Below are 27,626 nucleotides of genomic sequence, written 5' to 3'. Positions count from 1 at the left end.
AATATTCAAATATAGAAAATATGGAAATATGCAATACAAATACGGAAAAAATTGCATTTTGAATATTGATTAAAGAGACAAAAGAGTTTGTATTAATTACTGCTGAGCAATTCCAGAAATGCTTAGCAGATCATCAGACTCGACCTTCTCCGATTTGGATAAAACTTTGCACATGGCTTCAGTATGCAAACCATAAGTTTCTGAACCGATTGAGAGGTCAATTCGACTCACGACTGATTTTTAAAAAGGGCGTATGTATTTTTGCATTTTACAAAAATTGCCTTTTTCAAATCGTTGTAAATCGGAAACCGTTAATCGTACAAAAATGGCGTTCAGGAAGAAGTTGTAGGGAATCAATAGGGCACTCTAAAAAAATATACACTGACAAAAATTTGATTTTTTTTCTCAATAATTTCAAAATGAACCAAAAAAATTAAATTAAAAAAAAGTCAGGATTTCGATTTTTTATAATTTTTATTTTAAAGCTCTTATTAAAACCTGCAGATTGATGGCTCTCCCATCCGTGTCTTTTGAAAAATGAAGAAGTTGCAGCTAAAACAACTCACAGATATATTCGAAATTTTAATTTCTCGTTGAAAGATAATCATTTAAACAGTAGAATATTACTCTACACGTCAGAAAAGACATTGCACTCCGTTGCAAAACAAAAAATGTTCTGCAAGTAGCAGAAACTTTACGTCTGCTTAGCGGGTCAAATTGAACTGCCGAGTTTAGCACTAAGCAGTTCAATTTGAATTGCTCTCCACTGATGAGTCAAAGACGAAACGTGAAAATAATAAAAACGGTTATGTGCCCTAGCACAAAATTTGGCTAACCCCTAAATCATTACTCTACAAGTTAAAGGCAATAAATTTGTTCATGATATCCTTTCTTCTAAAAGTAGCTATTCTTGAGATATTCGGATATTTAATTATAACACCATTTTTTTATATTTCCATGAATTATTTATTTGCCTGCTATATCTACAATTATTACATGTACATGAATAATTCTTAATTATATTTAAGGTTGTAAGTTTTTTTTTTAAATTGTATGAGTACTACGTGCATCGTCATTCGAATACAGTCTTGTGATATTTTTTTAGAGTGCCCAATCGATTCCCTACAACTTCTTCCTGAACGCCATTTTTGTACAAATAACGGTTTCCGAGTTACAACGATTTGATAAAAGCAATTTTTGTGAAATGCAAAAATACATACACCCTTTTTAGAAATCAGTCGTGAGTCGGGTTGACCTCTCAATCGGTTCAAAACTTATGGTTTGCCATACTGAAGCAATGTGCAAAGTTGCATCTAAATCGGAGAAGGTCGATTCTGATTTTGTCACTGGAATTGCTCTGCTAGTAGATTCAATATTTCGATTATACCCAATCAAACGCTATTTAGCATGAATTTGCTTCATAGAAGTAACAGGAGTGCAATGGTTTTGCTTGTCTCAAGCACACAGCAGACGCAATGTTCGAATGGCACGTATGAATTGGCGCAGCGAAATCCTGCGCTCCTGTTACATCTGTGTGTGATATTTAAGCTATTTTTAAGATATTTAAGCGGGTATTTTAAATTCAGATGCATGAAACAAACATTGTGGATACATTTTAACTATTGCTATTATTGTCATTATAATTATTATCAATCGCAGCATGTATGAAAATAAATGTTTTTTTGACGGTATTACTTATTATTGATCAGAAAAATCGCTTCATGGCTCGTAGTAATGAAAATGATTTTGAATTATTATTTACCCAACACTGCAGATCAGACAAAAGAAGATGCTTTTTCCTGAAAGCAATACACAGAAAAAAATAATGAAATTTGAACATCATGTAATTCAAAGATACTTTGAAAACCATCATTGATATACAACTAAATTAGAATGCGTTGATTTTTCAATGAATTATACAACATATTTTAATTTACGCTTAGTTTTGCTTCTAAAATAAATTGAAAAGTAAAGATCTGAGGAGTAACTTTATAAGAAGTGTATCGAAAATAAGCTATTCACATACATTTGTGTTGTACCATGTATTTCTGATGTTTTTTCATGCTCAGATCACAGCATGCTGTGTTTTTTATGTCAGCTTTTGTTTGTTTACTTGTTTGTGCGGTTGAAATTCTGCGTTTTCAAAATGTCGCGTATTGAAAAAGAAGTGAAAATTAAGGTTCTGGACACACGGCTAAGTGAGAAGGATATTACTATGCGAAAATTGGCGAAACGGTTTGGAATTCATCATGCCAGTGCTAAAACCATCATTAATAAGTTTGGGGAACACTATTCTTTGGATGAGCTACTAGGAAGAGACAAAAAACCCGATTCTTCCAACCCAAAACTGGACCAAAAAGTGGTATTTCTAATCATAAAGAAAAAAACAGGAACGAGTGTCGGAATGCTCAAGAGACGACCTACAAGAAGCAGAAAATCTCGAAACAAAGTGTAGAACAAAAGAAGCGAACAGCAACAAGGGCACGGAAATTCGCGTATTTTGCAGTGTCCGGACGCATGCGTTTTGATGGACGATGAGACTCATGTAAAGGAGGACTCAAAAACCCCTCCAGGTCCACAATACTTTACTTTCGTCGTTGGGGAGGATGTGAGCGATGCGGACAGGTCGATTCAAGTGGAGAAATTCGGTCGAAAAGTGCTGGTATGGGAAGCAATATGCTCCTGTGGTTTGAAGTCAACCATTTTTTTATACTACCGAAACTATATTCTATCGAAGTGTCTCCAGAAGAGATTACTACCTTTTTATAAGAAGTATAGTATACCTTCACTGTTTTGGCCGGATTTAGCGTCGACTCACTATGCCAAAACCACTCTCAACTGGCTTGCGGAAAAAGGTATAAATTTCGTTGAGAAAAATATCAATCCACCAAATTGCCCTCAGCTTCGACCGATCGAACGTTACTGGGCAATCGTGAAGTGGGTCTTCAAAAAGACTGGTAAGACAGTTGGGAACATGCAGGAGTTAAAAAAAATTTGGGCTCAAGCGTCCAAAAAATGCGATGCAACACTTGTCCGGAACTTGATGAAGAGCGTTCGATCAAAAGTTCGAAAATTCGTAAAGGAATATCTTAAATTTCATCTGGTTTTCATTATGCTCAAGTTTAACCTCGTACAATAAAGGATCAGTTTTTGGTTTGAATAGAATATCGTTTTTTATCATAATTGGAAAGAAAAATTTGTGGAAAGGTTATTTTCGATACATTCCTTATTCAATTGCCTGCTCCAAATATGTGAATGAAAATAGATGGAAATATTTATCCGCATGTTTTTTTTCGACCTCCAGTCGTTCCGTTCTTTGTTCCGCTTTCTGATGGCACGGCTTGTTATTTTCGAATCTTTAAGATTTTCTCATACGATATGAGCGTCCTGTCTAGGTGCTGTGAAACTTTTTCTTCCACGACCGGATCTATCAGGCACAGAACCGCGTTGGTGATATTTTTTCTCTTTATATAGCGAACAGCAGAAAAACTTGCTCTGAACTTTACTGCGATTTTTCTGTATGAAAGCTCGTTTTTCGCAGTCTCTTACTATAAGATTCTGCACTTGCATGTTTTCGATAAATATGAATGAACTTGCCCATAACTTGCAATGCATAATAAAATGATGTTTTACAGGTAAAAAAAAACCCAACGGGTTAATCAATTTGATGTTGTCTTCGTAAACATAGAGTTGGCTATTCGATGTGTGCTGTTTTTTTCTGGCCAGACATAAATAATAAATTATATTTCAGTTTTTGCAATGACTGAGTGGAAACATATATTTGAAATACCAAATTAATGAAAAACCTAAAAGAAAAGATGATTTTTTGTAAAAAGATACACTCAAAGACAGAACTTGATCCTGCTTTCTTATGCATTCCTTGCATACGCACTACCATTTCGCCACCCTAAGCCTGATGATAGACACAGCTCTAAAACTCGGTTAGGCATGATAGAACGTACATCGAACATGATCTACATCCTGGTCGTCTCCCGACCGGTACCATACATCCAAACATCTTCTCTGTTCGTCAAACACTAGTCTTCTCGCTCTATACCTATTTTATTATATATGTTTTGAACATCTTCGAAGAACTATGACCCATATTTCCCCTAATTCTATTATTCACTTAAAAGTCTAATCCAAAGCAACCGGTATTCTATCTGTGATGAAACTGGTAGAAATCAGTATCAATATATGTGATCAATATCCGATCAAGTTATTTCAGTGTGCAAGTTTACCGAACATAATGACAATATGAAAAATAATTCCTTGTATCGATGCGAATATCGAGCCTCTTATCTACTCTTGTTTTACAACCGAAGTTTTATGGCACAAACAATTGCTTCCAAAAGACTGCACAGATATTCATCGCTTGCCCTTAAAGAATCAAATTTCTTTAAACAGAAATTTGATTTACAAAATGCGTAACCGCACTTTTGCTTCAGTTCACTTCCCGGAACATCACCTTAAGAATCCACGCTCTCTCGAGTGAACCCAAAACTAAGCTCCTGTTCTGTTTGGGTGTTGAACCATCCCAGTGACATGTAAACAACGATAATCAGCCTTTTATTACTGTCCTGCCTTTCGGATCAGCTTAGGTCAACCCAACTGACACTGACAAGGGTCTGTGCCGTTTCTGGTACGTTTCCACTTGACAGGCGCTAGAATACCGATCCTTATCTTCCACAGTGACAACATTATTGTGACAGTTTCGACACTCGATCGAATTCTGCAGTTGTTAATTTGACACCGTCAACAAACCGATTTCAGCCTAAACTGTAACAGACAGCTCATTTCGTTGTTTCGATGATAGCTTCGTTAGTATTTTTGTGGTTGTGGCGGTTGGTTGGTTGGTTGTAAACACCGTTCCAAGAACACTTTCATAAACCTTGTGATTAGACTGTTCGTTCACCAATAGGTGTTTGGATAATTCTCGTTTTGCTGCGAGATAATGATGTTCTTCGTGGAAAGTTATACATGGTCATAACCAGTAGGCAGTAGTTATCTAGCATTTAATTGAGTAACTAGCTGAGTAAATAATAGCCTAATTACTGATTCCTTTATGAACAGTAGACCTTAAAGTTCGAAAGGGCAATCTCGGTCAGAAATTTTACATTACTTCATATGAGATACTAAGTAAACGGATTACAATTAAATCGATTTATTCCACCTTTGTTGTAATTTAAAAATTTATATTAGCTCAAAGACTCATTCACCATATTAGAATATCATAGCTGAAATTTAATCGAGTGAAAAGTTTCCTAATCAAATTCAGATCAAACGTTTGACATTTTCTCATGATTTTGTGGTTACAGCAATTATAATCTTGCTGGAGGAGTGTACTTAATATCATTAAAATCTGCTTTTAATAAGCTAATAATTAAATTCGACAAATTCCAATGAATCAAGTCGAAAAGATATGAACAGCACTGCATTAGTACCGTCCTACATTTGCCATGCCGGGCTGAAGTTGAACGAGTCGACAAAGTGAGATACCAAACACGTGCTCTGTCACCCAGATTAACTCAAAGTTACCTGACAGGGCGCTGGCGGGATAAGGATTTGACAAGGACCACTCGAAAGTGACACCCAACCACCACTTTGTTGCTGCAGTGCTGGTGCGAGGTATGGGCGAATTGGTGGACTAAAATGTTTTAAAAATTGAAAAGAAATATTGACCCAACATGACCTGGTTGGATGATCTAAATAAAAACTTAGGTGCACTTTGCCCGTAGAACAAAAAAAAGTCTGTTCCAATTCCCCTGGTAGTGTAATTCTGACTTTCACATCCACAATTATACGAGAATTATTCCCGGAACTGGAACCAGAATCACTATAGTCAAAGTAGGCGTGTTTCGTCATCAATTAACAAGACCTACTAAATATTGAGGAACAGTTTCAAAATTTCGTACTTTCTGTGCTTTGTCGTTTATATGCCAGCCAAAGTAATTTCGGATCCGGAAGTTGAATGCGGATTTACAAATTCAATAACAAGCTTGAATCATCTGTCTTGGACATAGATTGAGGGCATTTTTCTTGAATGCGATGCTTCCTTGTTTGGTACTAACGGTGCACGAAGCCGACGCAATACTTCATACTCTATACCAAGACGAACTGCTTTTTATTCAACAGTAGTCGCTAATAGTGATCGGATCTGGTGTTGTTTTGACAGCGGACTGTTATGGAAGATCTTCTCTATCAATGCTCAAAAGAAAACAAAAAAGAAGGAAACAAACCGTTTTGTGGGATAATGGGATATTTTACATTTTGATGTGGAACACGTCTTTATTTTCTATACATGCAAGCTCGGATGAAATTCCATGTTATGTCGTTACGCCTAAAAAATTGACAACTATCTTAAAGTTAATTTAGAGTGCTTAAGATTAATTTCTAATTTATATAAGATGAACTCGATAGATAATGAGAAAAAGTAAATTGCTTTAACCGAAATCGCAGAATGGTAGAGAAACTTATCGCTATAAAAGTAACTACTTGCATACAAAACTTGAACACAAGCTTGGCGAAGAAAAGCCGAAATTCGTATCGCAAGTATGTACAAATCTATAATTGCATATATTTGGGATATTGATGTAATTTCGGTCGGCTACTAAACAAATACAAATAAAAAAAACAGACTCTATATTCTGAGTTCAAGTGCTCGGTGTTGGTTCCTAATAAAGATCGATCTAAGCAGACTCTCGTGCAAATGCGGATTTGAAAGTATGACGATTGATTGAACTGTTTGATTGTACATCATTTGAAATTTTGGGTGACATCAATGGCACGAACAACCCCATGGGGCTGATCCTTGTAGTTTTTTTTATAAATATGAAAAATACATATAGAATTCGTTCAAACTTTAGAAAAAATTTTCGAAGCCAATCGATTCAGCTCGATGAACTGAGCAAATGTCCGTGTGTACGTTGTCAACAAAAAAGTCGAGATCTCAGAGATGACTAAACCGATTTTGATCAAACTAGTCGCAAATGAAGGGTCTCCCCGTCACCCTGAACGCTATTGAATGGTTTTGAGATCGGATGTTTAGCTAATACCTATCCAACAAGCCATAGATTGTCGAAATGCGTCCATTTTTAACGGGGATATTGAAACAACTACTTTTCGCCTTATTCCAGTAGTAGAAGTTTTACGAGCTTGATGATAAAGCGATGTTTCAGTTCGCTTTCACATCTCATCCAAGTTAGTCGATATAAAAAAATCGGAATCCTAAATATTTCTGGACTTTTGTAAACTCGAAACGCAAGTGCTCATCGATTCCTTCAAAAGTTTGTCTCGATGGTGTTGAATCCATGTCAACCTTGGACTCATGCGATCTGTTCGCAAAGTTCTTTGCTTCTGTGTTTGCCGAAAATACTGCCTCCGGTATCGAAGCGGAGACCGCCGCGGTGGATGTTCCTGAGAATATAGCGCACATTGACACATTTTTGATTACTCCCGTTATGATTGTTGCCGCAGCGAAAAAGTTAAAACGATCGTTTTCGCCCGGACCAGATGGTATTCCTTCTGTGGTGTATAGTCATTGTGCTTCTGTTTTAGCTGATCCTTTGTGCACTATATTTAACAAATCATTTGAGCAAGAAATTTTTCCAGTGACTTGGAAGCAGTCTTTTATGTTTCCTGTATACAAGAGCGGTGATCGTATTGACGTAAGGAATTACAGAGGCATAACGAATTTATCTGCTGCATCTAAGCTATTTGAAATAATTGTGAGCACTGAGGTACTTTTTCGTACAAAAAATTACATCTCTTCTGATCAGCATGGATTTATGCCAGGTCGTTCGGTCAGCACGAATCTCTTAGATTCCACTTCCACTTGTATCTCGAGTTTGGAAAAGAGAGTACAAGTTGATGCAGTATACACTGACCTTAAAGCAGCTTTCGATCGAATTGACCACCGAATACTTTTGTGCAAGATTTCGCGGCTGGGTGCAACACAAAAGTTTACTGAATGGCTTTGCTCTTACTTATGTGGTAGAGTTTTGCGAATAAAGCTAGGCTCCTGTGTATCATCTCCGTTTTCAAATCTATCTGGAGTTCCTCAAGGCAGTAATATGGGTCAACTTTTGTTTTTGCTGTTCTTCAATGATGCTGTTTCGCTGCTCGGTGTTGGTTGCAGATTAGTATATGCCGATGATTTGAAATTGTATCTTGAAGTTCGTTCTATCGACGACTGCATCCGGCTTCAAAATCTTCTTGATACATTCGTCGCCTGGTGTCATAGAAACTGGCTTATTATCAGCATTGCAAAATGCCAGGTCATAACGTTCCACCGAATACTGAATCCAATTCGATTCGACTATGAAATTGATGGACAAAAACTCCAGAGAGTTGATCATGTTAATGATCTTGGTGTTTTGTTAGATGCTAAGCTTACCTTCAATCTACATCGTTCATCTATAATTTCAAAGGCAACACGGCAATTAGGTTTCATTGCGAAGATCGGGCGGGACTTCAAAGATCCGCATTGCTTGAAAGCGTTATATTGCTCCTTGGTTCGTCCTATACTGGAAAATGCTAGCCTAATTTGGAATCCGTATCAGCTGGTTTGGAACTTACGGATTGAACGCGTACAGAAAAGATTTGTTCGTCTTGCTCTAAGAAACCTTCCTTGGAGGAATCCGCTTGAGCTCCCACCGTATCCCGATCGTTGTCGACTGATCGGACTCGACTCATTAGAAAGACGCAGAAAAATTCAGCAAGCTGTTTTCGTGGCAAAACTGATTAACGGTGATATCGACTCTTCGAAGATTCTGTCTCTACTTGATTTCCGTGCTTCACAACGATCGCTGCGCTCCACCAGTTTACTGCAGCCGAGATTTCATCGAACGACGTTCGGGTATTACGAACCGATAACATCTTGTTTGAGGACGTTTGGCACTGTTGAACATCTCTTCTATTTTGGTGAACCAACTCACAAATTTTCGCAGAAAATACTACGTTCTACAATTTTATGACTTGACTGATACATATTCATTAAGACCATTTTATTGTCAGATGAATTTCATAATTATAAATAAATAAATAAATAAATAAATAACAAAACCGCTTATGTTCGGGACGGAAGAAACAGTGAACAATAGAACGACCTCGAAATGAGTGAACCAAACGAACAAAAGCTACCGCCGGTACGAAAGAATACAATTGTTGTTGACTTCAAGCAGTGCAAAATTCGACCTTCGATACGAGAACTTAAAGGTTTGCTTAAGGAGCAAATGCATCTTGACATTAAACGTGTGCATTTACTTCAATGCAATAAGATGAATAATGTTATTTACATCCAGTTTTATAAAGAGATGGATGCAATTCAATTCACAAAAGACAATAATAATGTGCATTGTGTGGAGCACGAGAACATTAAGTACAACATTCCAGTATATATGGAAGATAGTGCTACAGAAGTGCATGTGCATGATCTTCCCTCAAGCGTCACCGATTCTTATATTCGCAAAACTATGTCCCAATACGGAGAGATTATCTCTATCGAAAAAGAAAAGTGGAAGAATTTTTTCCCCGGTATTCTAAATGGCGCTTGAGGAGGCCTATACCTTCTTATGTGACATTCGGGCTGGATACAAGAATTCCGTGCAAATCACTTGTTACCTATGACAATCAGATGGCCACATGTCAATATTTTCATAAAGCTGTTCACTACGGTAAGCCATGTGATAAACTGGACAAGGAGACAACCACACCAAAGGACAACGGTGCTTCCTTCACACCAACCCGAAGCAACCCCAGTACATCTGTGACAGCCACCAACAACAATGAAGCATCCCCTTCAACGAAACCATCCAACGTATCCCCTATAGAACAAAGTACACCAGCTGCAGTTAACAACTTACTCTCCAACCAACCAGCAACTGCAACCAATACACAACTAGGCCCATCTACAGCAACTCTCAACGAGCCCAAGACTACGATCAACAAGGAAAACGAAAAGAAAACGGAAATCACACACAACACCGACGATGAAGCAATGGATGATGAGATAAGTCGCGGACGAAGTGGCCCCCGATCCTCGTTGGATGGAAATGGAAACTCATCTCCCCCTAGAAAAAGGGTGACAACGAGATCCAATAGCAAAAAAAAAATTTAGGTAACAAAAATGTAAGCCAGTCGGCCACGTAAAGCTTTTACGCAAAAAGGCCAGAAAAAAAATTTATTTAAAAAAAAAGCGATGTTTCGGAGCAAGGTGGAACACAATTTTCAAAACTGTTCTATGCGATTGTTTCTTAGTACCTAAAAGACAATGAACAGCACCCTTTTTCATGACGTTTCGAATTTAGCACGGTTCGTGTTTGGCAACAACAATGGCAGTATTTTCAAATTCGAACAATGGCAGTATTTTCAAATTCAAATCAATTACATATTCATATTGGTTTATACCGCTTGCAACAATAATTGCTGGAAGAACACAACTTCTTATACTGGGGACAGGTATAGCATGATGGGTTAGTCGATGCCTTTCATGCAGGCCACCTGTGTTCGATTCCCAACCACGTACATAGGGTCAAATAGTTTTTCTGGCCCAAAGAGGCGAATGACTTCAATGTTAAAATCTCTCGAATCGGAACAAAAAAAAACTTCTTACACTCTTATACCATTCGAAGAAGTTCGCCGAGGTAAGAAAATTTGTGTGTGAAAAATAATGTCATATGAGCAGTCCTATGATTCCATACAAGATCCCTGAATTTCATTCGAATCCGACTTCTGGCTCCGGAGCTACGGGATGCTATGTGTAACGAAATAAAAATAATGGCACTCATTTTTCTCGTAGATGGCTGAACTGATTTCCTCCATTCGAGATTCAAACGAAAGGTCTTAAGATCTAATAAAAACTTCTAGTTTTTAATCGGAACTGACTTCTGGTTCTGGAGACATGGCGTGATTAGAGTAAAGCAGCCAATTTCACATAAATTAATCACAATAATGATTCCAAAAGTATTGGGAATGGAAGGAGCTAAATCGATTCCTCAGAGAAGGCCGAAACTCCGACTTCCGATTCTGAAATTACAGTGTGATGAGTTTTTAACATACAAACCGTAATAAAGGTGAGATACCAAAAAATCTTCAATATTGTTTTCAACTGTTTTATTCGTCATATGAAATTCAAGTCACGAACTAGTATTGAAGAGAAAAACTCATGATGCTTGTTTGACTTTCTCACGTTCAGACGACGAGTTTGATGCAGTGAGTGATATTCTATTTATGGGTTTCAACTGGGTCGATATGAAATGTAAAAATTGTTACGTTTCATTCATTCTAGCATGCGCAGTTGACTTTTAATATCATTAAATAAATTTTTTGATTCATTCCATCAGTCACGTACCCAGAAAGGGGCCCGGAGGGGCCCTGGTCCCTCCCGAAATCAAAAACAGATATAGAATTATTTAGAAGGCCTCAGACATGTGTTACAGAAATAAGGCGTGTATCGAAAATAAGCTATCCACAAACTTTTCGTTCAAATTATGATAAAAAACGATATTTTATTCAAACTAAAAATTGATCCTTTTTTGTACGAGATTAAACTTGAGCATTATGAAAATCGGATGAAATTTAAGTTATTCCATCAAGAATTTTCGAACTTTTGATCGAACGCTCTTCATCAAGTTCCGGACAAGTGTTGCATCGCATTTGTTGGACGCTTGAGTCCAATTTTTTTTGAACTCCTGCATGTTCCCAGCTGCCTTACCAAACTGCGTGAAGACTCTCTTCACGATTGCCCAGTAACGTTCGATGGGTCGAAGCTGAGGGCAATTTAGTGGATTGATATTTTTCTCAACGAAATTTATACCCTTTTCCGCAAGCCAATTGAGAGTGGTTTTGGCATAGTGAACCGACGCTGAATCCGGCCAAAACTGTGGAGGTGTACTATGCTTCTTATATAAAGGCAGCAATCTCTTCTGGAGACACTCAGATCGATAGATTTCTGCATTTATAGTTCTGGTAGAGTAAAAAATGGTTGACTTCAAACCACAGGAACTTATTGCTTTCAATACCAGTACCTTTCGACCGAATTTCTCTACTTGAATCGACCTGTCCGCATCTCTCACATCCTCCCCAACGACGACAGTAAAGTATTGTGGACCTGGAAGGGTTTTTGAGACCTCCTTTAAATAAGTCTCATCGTCCATCAAAACGCATGCGCGAATGCAATTTCCGGGCCCTTGTTGCTGCTCGCTTCTTCTGTTCTACACTTTGTTTCGAGATTTTCGGCTTCTTGTAGGTCCTCAGGCGGTTTCGCCTCTTGATACACTGGATCATTCCGACACTCGTTCCTGATTTTTTGCCAAATCACGTATTGACATTGACTTGTTCTTTCGGGTTTTCTGCCTCTTCCTGGTAGCTCATCCAAAGAATAGTGTTCCCCAAACTTATTAATGATGGTTTAAACACTGGCATGATGAATTCCAAACCGTTTCGCCAATTTTCGCATAGTAATATCCTTCTCACTTAGCCGTGTGTCCAGAACCTTAATTTTCACTTCTTTTTCAATACGCGACATTTTGAAAACGCAGAATTTCAACCGCACAAACAAGTAAACAAACGAAAGCTGAAATCCAAACGCACAGCATGCTGTGATCTGAGCATAAATAACCATCACAAACACATGCGTACAACACAAATGTATGTGGATATCTTGTTTTCGAAACACTCCTTAACAATACAGTAAACGTAAAGAAATGTAATACAATAACAGTTCCAGTGGGAAAGTTTATAGTGTCTGTTAAAGACACCTATAAAAGACACACCGAGAATTAGGTACATAAGCAATCTTCAGTAGGATTTTTTGTCTTTGAGAAACACAACCTTACCCCCCCCCTTACCCTTACAATTCTGGAAGTAAAAAATGATATCTTGCACAACGTACACAATATGTCAACTTATGAGAACGAGTTTAGATATTCAGTAGTGTTGAGTTTTATTCGTATTCACGCCATCGAGTTATGTCTCTGACATTACTCACCCACTTTTTTATATGATTTATTTATACACGGCTTCAACTTTATTGCGGTCGTTCGCCGGGTACAGCTTAAATATCTTATAAACCCGCCACTAATTAAATCCCTGGATTGACTTTATAAATGCACTTTCCCGTGACAGACAGACGACAGCTAGTTTTCTTTAGATATTTAAGTCATTTATAAAATGAATAATTTCCAACAAACGACTTTATACCCAAAAATTTTTGAAAAGTAATTATATACATATTTTTATACGTATGGAAATTGATAAACATGTTCTGAGTCATCCTGAGGATGTCCCTGGTTCAGAGCAGCTAAGTATATCCATACCACACGAACTAGGCTACGTTACCCATTTGAACCACCGGTAACGGAAAACAGAACCGTGGCCTTTTTGGAAATGATTGGTTCTGCGTTGGAAATATATTATTCCGTCATCATGCATGGTAATTTATTCGGATTTGGCTTTGAGCTTGTATATTTTCCGGTATACTCAAGTATAGAAAAACATCCGTTAACCCGTATATCCCGTTAGACTTGCGCATAGTGTTTTTAAGTTTGCGTATTTGCCCACGCTTTCTGAGGGATCGAGCGCCTCCTTGCTATGGTCGTATAAGCCAAAGATTTTCAGTAAGCTTTCATCTCAAATGTCTGCTCCGGAGTACCGATTTTCATATACAAATACGAATTTCAGCTCGTTTAGCTTCAAATTTTTAAACAAGGCATATTGAGACGTTTAGTTTTGGCACGATTTTGGAAACATTTATCTTATTTTACTCAGCAGACAAAAAACACTGAAATGGTCACTATCTGCGGTGGCCAGTCAGTTATAACTCCTCTACATTCGAGCCATTTGAAAAAAAATATGAAACTTCGGTTTGAAACATTTTACCAAGTAGTTCAAGTTGAACAGTTGAGTGACCCCGGAAGGCCAATTTGAACTGCTAATGAACTGATAAGTCGAAGATAAAGCGTGAAGAAAGTGAAAATAAATGTGTGCTTGTTGCGGAAAATGGTTGCTCCGTTGCCAAAACACTTCTACAGGATCATTGTCCAATGGCCAATGGAATAAACGACAATATCTTGGATGATGTCATATAAATTTTTGTAGCCCGACTGATTCCAATCGTTAAAGAACAACAATTCAAGCTACTCAAACATATCCAGAAAAACACGATATGTTTAAATTGTACAAAATATGGTGCAAATTTTCAAGCAATTACCGATATTTTTATTAAACAGCAGTTGGTTGCAATTTTTCTGGTTCAATGTGAAGTACAAATGTTCATAGTAACTACAAACTACTATCAATCACCTATCGAATTACCTTCTCACTGCAAGGTAGATTCAGTGCGTTTTTACTGTCCGAAATCTGCTCTCCGAACCGAAATAAACTCTCGAAATCGAAAGTCAATATAAAAATCAAACCATTTTTTGACTCGTATGCGAGTATGAGTGTTACTTGACGACCATATCAAATAACAGTCGGATGGTACTAAGTCGGCGCTATAAGGCGGATGAAGTCAAAGTTTCCATTGATTATTATTCAATCAAATTTCCAACGAAATCTGTGAGTAGTCAGGATGAAAAACTATGAATAAGTGCTTTGATTTTTAAATTTGGGTTACGCTAAAGTTTCGAACAATATTGTATACACACCTAGAAAAAATATAGTAAATTTTCGTTTTCTGAGACTGACATATATGAGCGTCAAAAATAACTCAATTGTACAGTAAATGTAACTAATATTTAATGCATTCTGATATTTTTTTAAGTGCTGAAACATGTAACTTTACACGTTTGATTGAAAGGCGGAGTAGGTTTGTTGTATGTTTATATTATTCTTGTAAAATTCAGTCGCTCCACAGATTACGTTCATATAAATTGTGCCGTATGTGGATTTGCGTCACCTTACCTAGTTTACATCTTAATAGATGCACATAAAAGGAGCGTCGCGATTCACTTACTTTCACGCATGTATAGCTAAGTCCTATAATTAATTTCACAGTTAATCGATACATCGATACGATCGATACAGACGCAAAGTTTATTTAATATTGTAATATTGTGACATCACTGAAGAAATTGCGGCATGCTTGAGTTTACGTCAAGCGTAAATTTCATTTTTTCTAAGAGTGTAGTCTATAAAAATATATATGAAAATGAAATTAATCATTAAATCATTATTCATCCTCTTTATATAAGTTTAAATGAACTCTACGTCAAAAGTAAGTCAAAGAAATGCCCTGGTATCACGGTTCCCTTTGTGGAATTTTTCCTTTTCTGATTCAACAGACTTCGCAGCTGCTTCATACCGCATAGAACTATTGCATGGCTGGTACTACGATCCTACTGACACTAAAAATACTTCCACAGGTCGGGGCTCAAACATACGATAACTGGCTTGTAAGACCAGCGCCCTATGCCCGGGTCAAAAGTAAAGAATTGGTATTACATATTACAAGACTTGTCGATTCTTAGTATACATAACTATTTCATGACTGGTACTGCAATCTTATTGTCATTAATAATCCTTTCAGGCATAAAATTTGATTTTCATACACCTGAAATCAAAGAACTATAACATAAATTCCTTATGAAAAGTTCAATCATTTCATCGTTAAATATAAGTGCTTTTCTATCGTGCAACTCTCGAACTTGCGAAGAACTGCTCACCGAACCCAGAAAAAGCATTCCACTGATGGATTCGCTTGAACCGCAACAAAGATTTATGATTCATCGTGGGAAAGTAACGCGTTCGAGCTTCGAACGTTGAAATGATAGCAACCTCTCCCCGGTAAAAGGAAACTGCGATAAAATAGATGGCTTCACTCGAACCGAACCGAAGAAAAGTCTCACCTTCCGACATACAAAGTACTGCATAATGAATGAGCCAAGTGAAAATTGAAAGAGATCCTGTGTGCCAAGACTAACTTTTCACATACAGCACATCCAACTTCATTAGCATCGTTCCGGCAGGCGACATCAATGGTAATTTCATTGTGGTGACCAAACAAAAGTAATGGCTTTCGGTTTCGCCACGTGCCCAAAATCTGAAAACAGGCCCTGCTCATTTTGTGGGTGGGAGGCCATGAAAGCGAACACAACGACGGATCGGGTGTTCAGTGGGGAACCGGAGTCGAACCTCCGGCTCGCACCTGATCCTTTGTAGGTAGGATGCTGCTACCGTAAGCTTCTTTGGTCAATTCTTGGCCCGGACCACCCCTCTCAAAGTCGAAGAACAACCTGCAACAACTCCCGGTAAACTCGGCTTTGTGTTCACCGGTTGTGGTTGTGGTATCAGCAAAGTTTCACTTTGGTCCTGTTTTATTATATGATTGTTGAGACAGACGAAAAAGGACAATCCAGATGGGGTACACGATCCACCGCATGATATTCTTTTATGACACAGACAACGAATTCTGATTTTGCATTTCTTACAAGTGGATAGGCGATTGCAATCACAGTGGAATTTGGCTTTTAATCAAAGGACAAAGTAGCATATGAACCAATCGAATCTGTTTGTCGAGTCTGTACATATGATATTGTAAGTGGACGAAAGAGATAACCGATTTCTACAAACTCAAATCAAACAAAACTTTCACAGATTACATGGACTATTTCGTTCAGTTCATCTTTGCTTAATAAAAAGTGTTTTTTTGCTGGTATCTTTTTGGTAACACTGTTTTTGACTGCTTTTCTCCCCGCATGCAAATTATTGAATTTTACTATCAAACTTCATGCTTGGTTAAGAATATATTTATTGGAAAATTATGTTCAGCGACGAAGCTCATTTCTCATTCAACCAGAAATGAGCTTCGTTGCTGAACATAATTTTCCGTTAAATATTTTCTTAATCAAGCATGAATTTTGATAGTAAAATTCAATAATATGCATGCGGGGACAAAAACAGTCAAAAATAGTGTTGCCAAAAAGATACCAGCAAAAAAATCACCCTTTATTAAGCAAATACAGTTCAGTTTATACTGAACGAAAAAATCCATGCAATCTATGAAAGTTTTGTTTGATTTGAGTTTGCATAGATCAATAAGCAAAATTGCCGCATCTGGAGTGAAGACCAACCGTAAGCATTGCAAGAGCTACCAATGCATCGTAAAAAGTCACTGTTTGGTGTGTATTATAGGACAGTGGCATCATCGGGCTGTACTGTTTCAAAGGCGACGATGGGCGGAACGTTACTATGAATGGCGAGCGCTACCGTGATATCATCGACGATTTTTTGCCCAATTTGGAAGAATTGACCATGTGTGACATGTGGTTTCAACAACACGGTGCCACATCCCATACGGCACACAAAACAATGACCAAAATGAGAGCCGCTTTCGTTGAACAGTTTATCTCACATTTTGGGTCTGTCAATTGACCGCCAATAGTCCAAAAGCGGTAATTCACACGATCTAATTAACGCCTTTGGACTATTTCTTGGGGTACCATGTCTACAAGGGTAAACCACCAATCATTGACGCACTGGAAGTCAATTTTGAAACATTTATTCGTAAAATAATGCCCGATAGGTTGTAAAAAGTGTGCCCGAATTGGACCTTGCTCATGGGCTATCTAAAGCGGAGCCACGGCCAACATTTGCATGAAATCATCTTCAAACATTAAATTATATTGATCGTTCTATCAATTCCAATAATCAATAATCAAAAAAATTTCATCAATTTTTTTCATTTTTTTAAATCAGATCCTATACCTCTTAAAAAATCACCCTTTAGTAAATACATCAAATGCTCGTTATGATGACAACTAACGGTTTTCACGGTCTTTGGTGTGATTTAAACCATTTAAGTGATTTCAAATAGCACCGCTGCGTCATCTGGTATTTAGTTTCTTTTTTTTGTGTATTGCCTAAATTAATTGGCATTAAATGACTTCCAGCTTTAATTCATTTTCAACGGTATGTATCTTACAAATAAGTTATTAGATGAAGTAACTTGCCCGGTTTCCGAAATTAACAAGCATGTTGAACCAAAGTTTTCGAAATCTATGCTCGTTTTTGCCTTTCTCATATAGAAAGGCTATGCAATCACTGTGAAAATCGACTTTTTAACCGAGTCCCCGAGTGTCATAAACCATTCGACTCAGCTCGACGAACTGAGTTAATATCTCTCTGTGTGTGTATGTGTGTGTGTAAATATCGTTTTCCGACATCTACTCATCAACCCCGTTCCGAAAATACCCATATTTCAAGGGTTTTCAAGGAATATCAATCAACCGGAAGTTGCCATCTTGGATATCAGAACCACCTCAAACATCATTTTCCGACATCTACTCGTCAATTCCGTTCCGAAAATACCCATTTTGTAAGGGTTTTCGAGGAATATCAATCAACCGGAAGTCACCACCTCGGATTTCAGAACCACCTCAAACATCATTTTCCGACATCTACGCATCAATTCCGTTCCGAAAATACCCATATGGCAAGGGTTTTCAAGGAATACCAATCAACCGGAAGTCGCCATCTTGTATTTTAGAACCACCTCAAACATCGTTTTCCGACATCTACTCATCAATTCCGTTCCGAAAATACCCATTTTGTAAGGGTTTTCGAGGAACATCAATCAACCGGAAGTCGCCATCTTGGATTTAAGAACCACCTCAAATATCATTTTCTGACATCTACTCATCAATTCCGTTCCGAATATACCCATTTTGTAAGGGTTTTCGAGGAATATCAATCAACCGGAAGTCGCCATCTTGGATTTAAGAACCACCTCAAATATCATTTTCTGACATCTACTCATCAATTCCGTTCCGAATATACCCATTTTGTAAGGGTTTTCGAGGAATATCAATCAACCGGAAGTCGCCATCTTGGATTTAAGAACCACCTCAAATATCATTTTCCGACATCTACTCATCAATTCCGTTCCGAAAATACCCATATTGCAAGGGTTTTCAAGGAATATCAATCAACCGGAAGTCGCCATCTTGTATTTTAGAACCACCTCAAACATCGTTTTCCGACATCTACTCATCAATTCCGTTCCGAAAATACCCATATTGCAAGGGTTTTCAAGGAATATCAATCAACCGGAAGTCGCCATCTTGTATTTTAGAACCACCTCAAACATCGTTTTCCGACATCTACTCATCAATTCCGTTCCGAAAATACCCATATTGCAAGGGTTTTCGAGGAATATCAATCAACCGGAAGTCGCCATCTTGGATTTAAGAACCACCTCAAATATCATTTTCCGACATCTACTCATCAATTCCGTTCCGAAAATACCCATATTGCAAGGGTTTTCGAGGAATATCAATCAACCGGAAGTCGCCATCTTGGATTTCAGAACCACCTCAAATATCATTTTCTGACATCTACTCATCAATTCCGTTTCGAAAATATCCATATTGTAAGGTTTTCGAGGAATATCAATCAACCGGAAGTCGCCATCTTGGATTTCAGAACCACCTCAAATATCATTTTCTGACATCTACTCATCAATTCCGTTTCGAAAATATCCATATTGTAAGGTTTTCGAGGAATATCAATCAACCGGAAGTCGCCATCTTGGATTTAAGAACCACCTCAAATATCATTTTCCGACATCTACTCATCAATTCCGTTCCGAAAATACCCATATTGCAAGGGTTTTCAAGGAATATCAATCAACCGGAAGTCGCCATCTTGTATTTTAGAACCACCTCAAACATCGTTTTCCGACATCTACTCATCAATTCCGTTCCGAAAATACCCATATTGCAAGGGTTTTCGAGGAATATCAATCAACCGGAAGTCGCCATCTTGGATTTAAGAACCACCTCAAATATCATTTTCCGACATCTACTCATCAATTCCGTTCCGAAAATACCCATATTGCAAGGGTTTTCGAGGAATATCAATCAACCGGAAGTCGCCATCTTGGATTTCCAAAATACCTCAAACATCATTTTCCGGAATCTACTCTTTAAACCCGTTCCAAAAATACCCATATTGTAGTAGTTTCCATGGAGTCGGAAATCGCTTTCGATGTATGCCAAAACCTCTTTTTACGAAGTAGGTTCGTAAAAAAAGTTTACGTTATTTGGGATTTGGTTCGTAAAAAGAGTTACGTAAAAAGAGGTAACGTATAAAAAGTGTTCGTAAACGGAAGTTTGGGTGTAATATACCCGGTTTGTTGAAGTTACCGCATGTACAGATGGCTTGCCAGACGAGATGCTTTGTCGCTAATTTCACTATCTTCTGTTCATCTAACTAGGCTTCCACCGTCGTTCGTAGTGTAAAATTTGTAAAAAGTCAGCCCCCTGCGTGATGCAACCTGTATGTTTTGCTAACAGCGATTCATATAGATTTCGGGACTACCATTTCACTTTTTCATGCGAAATATTCTTCTAACCTTCAATCTCGCAAAGCTGACTCAAGGCAGCATTTCGTAAAAGTCATTTTTTATTTTTATGATGGAAAAATTCGACCAATCTCAACTCATTTTGCATACCATCGAACAATTCAGTACTTTGCATTTTACAGCATTTCCGAACGCATGCTGTTGATATTGACTCGAAAAATACAACATATTCAATATTTTGCACGTTGTACTTTTTTTGCTGCATCAACTATGGGAATAGCCTGTTTTTAGTAGGTTCCAGAATTTTAACTACTTGCTTTCTTAGCTACAGGGCGTAGCACAAATTGAGTAGAAATTTGAGCAATTTTTTTTTACTATACTCGCAGCTTGTTTTGCTCACAATAGAAACCAAATATCTATCGGCTACCAACATTCAGAGCAATAAAAAGTACCGCCACAGAATCTAGAATAAGCAATTCCACAATCCCTCCTCCCTCCCTAGTACAGTCGAGAATCAGGGAATCAAGGGTTTGGAGTTTCTCAACCATGGCCGCATATTAAATTCCTTTTTATTGTCTGTGGCAAGTGCGCGTGTTGCTCTACTGTTTCTCGTTTGCACTTGTTCCACCGTTCTGTGAGTGATTCTTATTTTATGCTCTGGTAAATTTGATGATAACTGTTTCCACACTTTTGTGTTCATAGTTCGTAGTGAACCCATTGTACTCCAATAAAATAATCATTCGTGTTCTAACAGGCAGCATAAAAACAAAACCTGTGGTGACCTAGTCTATTCTCGAATCTATTGTTTTCTTTTTCGTTGAACAATTAGGATTGTTTTGTCGCGTAAATTGAACTCTTGGAGCTTCATTTCGTGGAGTATAGTTTTGACGATGGATAACTTCGTCATAAACCAACCATAGAACTATAATCTTGTACCACCGTTTTCCCGACTCCCACTAATCTAACCGTCTAACCAAACCAGCATCCCTTTCCTGAAGAGCAAAATAAATATCCTTTACTTATATTATCCTCATAAACACAGCTTCATAAACATAGATTGAGGATTTCATCTTATATCAATTTCCCAACCCACTCCCATGTTTCCCGAACGCGGTCTGTCAGCTCCAAACAACGATTAAATTTTCTAGCTGACAACCTTTCAAGTTGCTGCTGCCGTGGCCGCCCTGGATAGCGGTTTGCGTGTGTATGTGTGTATGTGAGTGCGTACTTGTGTGCTTCTGAAGCATTCATTCTTCATCCGTGGAGCCAGCGGGACTCCACATCATCGGGGCCAGATAAGCTGGAAACATAAGTTTCAATTCCAGCCTTCCGGCTTCTTCCGCCGTACTCTCTGCAGCCAGTTCTTCCTAAGCATGACTTTCGGGGTTTTTGGGATTCAGCTCATCCAAACAGCCCAGCGAAACGGTTCCGGCTGTGCGATGTCTGCTTTCTTGAGAAGTTTACTGCACACAGGCACATACACACACGCTCAAAACACCTACCTTTCTTCACACATTGGTGCCACATAGGTGACAATGATAACCTCTTTTGCCGAGGAAATATTTGCTGATTTAATTTCATTTAGGCGTGGATAAACTTTGAGCAGCTCTCGCAGGATATGAGATGATTTAAAGCGGAATAACTTTTGTCATTGTTCTGCAACCTTGGGGCCATATCGTTGGATTGTTGATTTTATTATATCATACAAAAGCATTAAAGTTTAATTTGATCAGATTAGAGTTTCGGGTTAAGTTCAGCTGCACTCTCTCGAACGACACCGCAGAGCGAACTCAATGAAATTAATAATATTGACTCATGAGTTTAGCCAACAGGTATGAGCATAGCTTCCGGCTATGCTCTGATTTGCCCTTTACCGACAAAATGATGAATCGATCCGGTTAATTATGAGAGTTTTATTAGATAATTATGTTGGTCTGAAATTATACACCGATAAAAATCGACACGGTAGACTGAAGTGTTTTACACTTAATTTTGCCGCACATGACACGACACATTATTCGCAAGTGTAAATCATTTCAATTTTTATTTAAATGAAATCAAATCAAAACCTATGGATATTACATTTGAATTACATAAACCAAACAACAGATTTATTCCAAATGTATAACTCTTCATACAGCCACGTACCCTGAGTGTCAAAACTAAATGAAATGCAGGCTAAATCCAGGGCACAATAAAGGGCAATATTAAAAAAGGCACTAAATTGTACTGGTTGACCGGAAAGAGAAAATGCGCGAACTTACCGTAGTTGGACAAGATTCTGCCGCTGGATCCCGCATATGCTTATTTAGGACTAAAAAGACGAACGCAAGTGCACTTCGAGTACATGTTTGGATGGATTCATCATTATACGCTAGAGAACAAAATGGCTACTCGACAAAGGACTGAAGTCGTGCTTCGAAGCGGTACGAATGAACGCATGCATGGAAGGCTGGATTTCTGGGATTGTCATGGTATACTGTTGGAGGATTACCTCAATGCAAGTATCATCGTGCATTAATGGAGCGATTAAAGACCGAAATCGCTGTGAAAGAGCCTGACATGAAGTACATGAGCATCGCTACTACACGGAACCCCTCGCGATCGTGAAACAACCAAAATATTAGTTGTTTTTCTGAATTTGATTGATTGAAATTTGGTACAACTAATCGATTGTTGTTTTATCTAAACTGTCATTTTTGTTTTTCGATCAACAGAAACGATGGTTGAAATAACAAAATTTTTGGTTGAAAAAAGACGCTGTCAGTTAATCAAGACACACACCTTTCAATTTCAATAAAGATTTTAGTTACAACAACCGACCTTGTTTTTTATTTAACAGTTATGTGAGTTGAAAAACAAATTGGTTTTAGTTGTTTTAGATATTACGATTAGTTATTTCAACTTAAGTAAAATTATTCTTTTAGAATGACAATAAAATATTCCTTATTGATATACGTTCTGATTCTTTAAATGAAAATTCAGAATATTAAAATTTATAAAAATATGTAATATTTCATAGAAACAATGTATTATATTATGACGGTTTAAATAAAAGTTAATGTTATTGTAGTTCTGCGGGTAGTGCTTCTACGTACTGAAAACGGCGGTCATGCACAGAAGTAACGCATCAAATTAATTGATTTCTATGATTGGTAACTGATTTGCGAAAAAACTAGTATATCAATTCAAAGTCTAATGAGATCCTATGTTCCTAAAATTTATTTTTGATTTTTAGTTTTCGGTAAAGGATCACACTAATATTTCCCCAATCCAAATATTATTTTTAATGAAGCTGAAAAATGATATTACCCTCCATCTATCGGTATGATAAAACCTTTCTCAGCCCTTGCATTATATTTAATGAATATTAAACATTACCAATTTAATCACTTTGTTCATACAATATTTGTACATGACTTGAAGATATCATTTTTTTTTTATTTATAACAATTTTTATTCAGGCCAATTTGCGTATAGCTTTACGTGGCCGATTTACCCATGTTTTTGTTACACAATATAATTTTTTATTGTTGGATCTCGTTGTCACCCTTCTTCTAGGGGGAGAGGAGCTTCCATTTCCTTCTAGCGAAGATTGGAGGTCATTTTGTCCGTTGCTCATATCATCCATTGCTACATCGTTGGAATTGTGAGTGGTTTCCGTTTCCTTGTTTTCATTGTTGATCGCAGTCTTGGGTTCATTTGCAGTTGCTGTAGATGCGCTTTGTACATTGATTGCCGTTGATAGTTGGTTAGATGGTGAAGGTGCTTTTGAAACAGGAGCACTGCATTCACTAGTTTCCGTTGTCGGGTGGTTGTCCTTGTTTTTGTTTGTTTTGTTTGTTTTCGCAGTTTCAGTGCATGGTTTGCCGTAGTGTGCAGGTTGTTCACAAAACTGACATGTAACCAATTGATTTTCATACGTAATCAACGTTTTACACGGATGCATCCCGTCTTGACCACAAATGATGTAAGATGGAATTGCTTTACGTAGTTGCATACGTACCACTCGCACGCCATTCCGGATACCCGGAAAAAAATTCCGCCATACTTCCTTTTCGATGGAAAGAACTTCACCGTACTGCGACATACATTCCCGAACATACCCCTCGCTGGTCTGCGGGGGAAGGTCATGCACGCGTACTTCTATGGCATTGTCCACCATGTACACAGGGATTTTATATTTAACATTGTCATGATCAATACTGTGCACCCCGTTATTAACCGAAGCAAATGCAATTGCATCTTTTTCACGTTTAAACATAATGTACACACAGTTCGACGCCTTGTTGAATTGAATCTCACTTACATCATTAACGTTTAGATGCATTCGTTCCTTAAGCAAGATTTCAATTTCGGTTGCTGCAGGTCTAACTTTGCAGCGCTTGAAATCAATACAAATTGAATTTGGCCTTGTAGGCCAAGTTTCAGGCTTTGTTAAATCGTATTTGCCCATTTCGTACACTCTATTGTTCACTGCACTGTATTGTCTTTGTTTCTATCGTCGCGACCGTAAGAAATTTTCGACTGTGTCTTTTGCGATGCGAGCACGAACTGATGAAGATATCATGATTCTCATTCATTAACATGCATTTCACGATGGAAAATCAAGTTGATTTTAAGACCAAAATTCAAACGCATACAATTCACTGGGTTCTAGTTTTGGTAAAGAAAGATTTGTTAATTGCAATATCTCTAACGGCTATCAGTTCTGTGCATAGCACTTTTATATCAATCGTTTTTTCTTGTAACAAAAGAGCAGTAAAGATGTAGATAATTTATCATCACATTAATATTCTGACAACTAGTGTTATGATAAACATTAATTTACTATCATTTAAAAGTTACTCTTCACGAGTTTTACAAACGTATAATAAGCGAATTTCGTTTGCATGAAAATGTTTAAGAAACGCGTTTGAATGTCAACTAAAGTAATGGTTGATTTTCCATTGCTATTTTTGTTTTGCTTTGTGCTGTTTTTGACATTAGACAGTATTAAAAGCAACATATTTTTCAACTACTTCAATATGTGCAAATTAAATAGCAAATTAGTTGAATCAACTAATTATTAGTTAAAACAACAACTGCAAAAATCAAAAATGGCGAGATCATAATTTTTTTATTGGAGGGTTTTCCGCACGGAACCACCCGCGATCCCATTTCAACCAGAATATTAGATGATTTTCTGAATTCGATTGGTTAAAAATTGGTACAACTAATCGATTGTTGTTTTTTTTTCCTGGGCAAAATAAAACAGTGCCTGAACGACATATTGAACAATAATTATCTAATCACTATAGTCTGGGTCCCGGCTCATTGCTCCATTCCTGGCAATGAAAGAGCCGATATTTTAGCCAAACGTGGTGCTATTGAGGGTGAAATTTATGACAGACCGATTGCTTTCAACGAATTCTATAGCCAGCTGGCAAGCTTCTTGGGATAAAGATGGTCTGGGTCGCACTCAATTATTCCGAAAATATCGACAAAGGCATGATTCAGGGGACTGGATGTGAATAGAGATTTCATTCGTGTGATGTCCAGACTCATGTCCAATCACTACATGTTAGAAGCACATCTCCTTCGAATTGGGCTCTCCGAGACTAATCATTGTGCTTGCGGAGAAGGTTATCGGGATATTGATCATGTCGTTTGGACATGCGTGGAGTATCGTGATGTGAGATCTCAACTAATAAATTCCTTGCGTACTCAAGATAGACTATCCAATGTCCCAGTTCGCGACATTCTTGCTTGTCGTGACCTTACATACATGAAACTTATTTATCATTTCATAAAGAAAATTGGAGTTTCAATTTAATAAAGACCCCTTTTAAGACTTAGTTCTGATTCCAGCTGCGTCCATGAGTTCAACCAATAGCTAAATTAGAATAAAAATTATGTAATGATACAAACAAACTTGAAACAGTTTATCAACAAAATGTCTAAAAATAACAGCTTATTTCATAATTTATAGAAGTTAATCGTTTGGTTCAAATAATATTTCCGAGTAGATTTCATAATTAATGACGAGTTACCTAAGATGATATTTAAGTAATAAGCGGAATATGTTTTAATACATTCAAATCGTTGTGACTAAGTTAGAATTAAATTAGGATAAGAATTTAATGTAAAAGTGATGCTACGACGAAGAAAAACTTATGTAAACTGCCTTAAGAAATAAACGTATTTATTCGGCATTTTTGTTTTTCGATTAGCAGAAACGATGGTTGAAACAACTAATTTAACTGTTTGAAAAAAAATGCTGTCAATTAGTGAGGACACATATCTTTCAATTTCAACAAATATTTTAGTTTAAATAACTGGTGTTGTTATTGAAACGAAATTCTGTTAGTTGAAAAATAAATCGGTTTTATTTGCTTTAGACATTGCAAATAATTGAATCAGCTCGAACAATGTTATTGATTTGCGAAAATAATCAAAATATACTTACTGATATACGTCATGATCTATTTGAAATAAATTCGGTATGTTGAGATTCATGAAATAAATATCGTTGTTAAAATAGAAAACAGTATTTTATATTGACATGTAATATCATTAGGGCTGGAAAAACCACCGATCACTGCTGATTTCAAGTAATCTTAACCAAGGAATAAAATATCATTACGAAATTAGAACTGATCTGATCTCTAAGTGGTTTTGATTTTTGAATGATCATGATCATGTCAAGCCGAGATCAGTAAAGATCTAAATTCTGAAATAATACTTCTGATTCGATCGGAAACGATTGATGTAGAAAAAAGTTTTTAATCAGCAAAAGTGCCCGGAGGGGCGAGTAAATTGAAGCTTGCTTCATTTAGAATTGGAACAAACTTTTTCTCATAATATGGCGCTCTTGGTGGACGGATTTGGAAGTTCTTGGCGCTCACGTTTCGGGAATTTTCTCAGCTTCACGTATGATTTTTGACATTCCGCAAATCGACTGTACTTTGTAAACAATCAACATGGAGCCAAAAGAAGGGAAAAAATTGTGCACAGTTAATAGGAAAATCCATTGTGATCTGCATCTAGGCTAGCTAACCGGCTGAAATTGCCCAGAAATACCGTATGGCGCGTTATCAAACGATATAAGGAAACATTGACAACGATTCGGAAGCCTCAAGCCAATTTTGGCTAGAAAATTCGGTGCTGCCCATAGTACCGTGGGGAAAACTCGACTCCTGGAAGGAATCAAGTCGTATCGAGCAAGTAAACAGTCAAATCGGACCATAAAACAGAATAGTGTGGTCAAAATTCGTGCTCGGAAACTATATGACCAGGTGCTGACCAAGTTCGACGGGTGTCTTCTGATGGACGATGAAACCTATGT

General features: G+C 37.4%; 1 protein-coding gene across 7 annotated transcripts in view; it reads right to left on the bottom strand.

Annotated features, from left to right (window-relative positions):
* LOC131431005 (insulin-like growth factor-binding protein complex acid labile subunit) overlaps positions 1–27,626 on the bottom strand; it is a 770,466-nt gene that overhangs the window by 329,912 nt on the left and 412,928 nt on the right. The window lies entirely within an intron of this gene.

This window comes from Malaya genurostris, chromosome 2 (assembly GCF_030247185.1).
Source record: "Malaya genurostris strain Urasoe2022 chromosome 2, Malgen_1.1, whole genome shotgun sequence".
Lineage (NCBI taxonomy): Eukaryota > Metazoa > Arthropoda > Insecta > Diptera > Culicidae > Malaya > Malaya genurostris.
Note: the sequence above shows the minus strand (reverse complement) of the source record. Positions and strands in the feature narration are given on the sequence as shown.